Raw genomic sequence first — 2956 nt, 5'->3', positions numbered from 1 at the left:
AACAAAACAAAACAAAAAGCTCCACCAATCACACATGGATGCTAAAAGGCCAATGTATTCTGCACAAGCCAAGACCAGTATATGGAAAAGCCACCTCTTGCTCTGTGACGTTTGGAGCATTAAGTGGTATTGTGTATGACCTGTAAACGTGATGGCAATGGCGAATGAGCAGTGAACTGGTTCGTGGGTGGTTTTTTTTTTTTTGCTTTTCGTTTTTTTTTTTTTTTTTTTTAAAATGGTGCTTAACCTTGTCTACTGTTGCTGTGCTGTCGCCTTCGCCCACTCCTCGTCCCCTCATGGTCTCGCAGGGGAAATAAGAGAAACCAGTTATTGAGGGATTTGAGTGGTAATGGCAACCCCTCACACCCCTGTAGTCTTCATAACTGTGGGGAAGAAAAAACAAATGCCTCAAATCTGTCCATCACCAAACTTTATGTCTGAACTACCTATTCCCTCATCCATCGTCAATAGAGGTGTTTCTGTTGATTGCCAGGTGGTGTTCTCTCGGTTTCCAAGAAACTGTGAGAATAACAGAAAATTGTATTTTTGTGGATATTTTTATGTGGACTTGGATTCAGTTGATGTACTTTTGAACCGAATATATGGATACATTTGTGTTTGCCATCTGGACTAGCTTAAAAGAAAAAAACAAACAAACAAACAAAAAAAAGTCTCCTTTCATGCCACCTAGTGGACATAGCGGAGACTCACAGACTGTCCGTACAGTTGCAAAAATGAGTTTGTTTTGAATATGACATTAATGGTGCTGGGAGACAAGACAAAGTTATGTTCCCCTTAATTTATGTAAGTTCTTTTGTTTTTGTTTTGCTTTTTGTTACAGTTATTGCTGATTATTTTGTTGTTGTTTTTTTTGGAATGATGTATTTATTGTTTATAAAGGTTAAGGATTACTGTATTTTGTGATGCTTTTTTTTTTTTTATATAGATAGTATGCAATTGAATGGGTTTCTGTTCCAGAGGACAAGTTTATTCATTAGTTTATTCACAAGTTTCTTCAGTTTTATTCAGCAGCGCACACATGTTGATACACTGCAGTAATGCAACTCTGCCACCTCATCGAAAATGTCATTGCTTAAGACATTTGCCATTTATTCATCTGGTGTCTGTTTTCTCCTCTTGCTTTACCAGGAGCTTTAACCTCTCTTTCATTTTTTCACTGATGTGTTCCTACCTTAAAACAGCTCTGTAAAAGGGTGTGATCTTGTTTGTGTCCCATCGATGGGAAACTGACTGACCTGAACATATCAATGAGAGAGCGTTGGTTACATCTCTCTCTCTCTCATTCTCATTCTTTAACACTGAGGATTATTTTGAAATTGATCTAAGACTGCTAATGGAATGCAATAAACCCTTGATCAAGAGTTGTTCTAAGGTAAGGACATGGTTGTGAAAAGGAGTTGGGGAGGAAATGAAAATGGGAAAAGGTGAACGATTCATCTCACATAGCTATGAGGATACAGCTGCAGCAATGTTGTCTTTTACATGAATCGTTTTAATTGTCGTCAAACAGATTTGATGCTGTGTATTGAAAGAAAAAAGAAATTTGATCATATTTTTCCATTTATGAAGGGCACCGAGTGCTGGGTTGGCCTTTTTTTGTGGTGAAGTGTATTTGGTAATTGCTCACACACCTTTTTAAAAAAAAGAAATGAATTGAAAGAGTATTTATTTTTGTAAGACAAGTCTTAATTCACGAAAAAAGAGAGCATTTTTGCAATTTTTTCCCAGCAGTGTACGAGTTGAATTTGAATTGTGGCTGTAGCTTCACTCGTTAGAAATGTTTGTGTTTTCACAGATTTGTTTTTGTTTTTTGGTTTTTTTTTGTGAAGTCTTTGTTGTGTTTGGAGTGGAAGAGTTCAGTCTGTATTCAGTAAGAAACTGAAGATTCAGTCCCTTCCAGAATGCCAAAAATAAGAAAGAAAAAAAGAAATGAAAATCTACTGTCATGTGGTTACATTAAGTACAAGTCAGTTTTCATTTGTGTTATTCTCCGTCAGGGGGCTACAGAACATTACTGGTGTTGAAAGACAAGATGTGACCAGCGTTAGAATGAGCCATTGTGTCTTTTCACATATACCTCCAGTCTTGCAGAAACTTGGTGCAGAAAACTCCTCATACAGTGTTTTCACAACCTGAATCCATTCTGTTTCACTTCAGTCAGTTCAAACAGTGAACTGGATTATCACCATTGTTGTTCAAAGTATTTCTTTCAGTTTATGAATTGAATTTCATTTCAGGTCCTGAATCAGCAGACTTGAAAAGGAAGCAACTCCCAACTTTGATGTGTTTCGTACAGATAAAAACATCACAGTTATGCAGTGAAATTCTGATAGTCTTCCCCGTTCAGCAGTCCAACAGGCTTTAACTGTGTTAATACATTTTCTATCCAGATCTCATTTTAATATACTCTGTATGTGTTTAAGTTTCTCAGGAAACTTACTAGCTTAACGGCTTTAGGCAATAAGACACACTCTCATAAGCTTCCAGGCTTTTACTTTTCTACTGGTCACTTTAGTTCTCTGTTACCGTAATGACATGGGGGTCAAAATAAGTGATCTGCTCAGGGCATATTGGACTGTTTTGTTTTTTTCAGTGGTTTGTTTTTTGGCTATTTTAATATTTATTTCAAGAGCTTCTGATAAAAGGGTCAGGCTGAAATTGGAACGAGTCAGTTTTACCTTGATGGCTTTGAGTTCTACAAAAAAAAAGTTCCAAAAAAATGGGTTTGCAGTGAAGTGGAGACTTGGATGGAATCTCTCTCTCGCCTGCTTTTCTGTGTCTGCCACCTGCCAAAATGTATTGCACTAATTTCATCTCAGCCTAAGCTTGTCAAGCAGCTTTTGAGACTTATCTTATGAACAATGTGTGGCTAAAGACTCATGAAAACCTTAGTTAAGCATTATGTCTGCTTTACATGTCCTCAGTGACAAACCCC

Source organism: Chanos chanos, chromosome 1 (assembly GCF_902362185.1).
Source record: "Chanos chanos chromosome 1, fChaCha1.1, whole genome shotgun sequence".
Classification (NCBI taxonomy): Eukaryota; Metazoa; Chordata; class Actinopteri; order Gonorynchiformes; family Chanidae; genus Chanos; species Chanos chanos.
Note: the sequence above shows the minus strand (reverse complement) of the source record.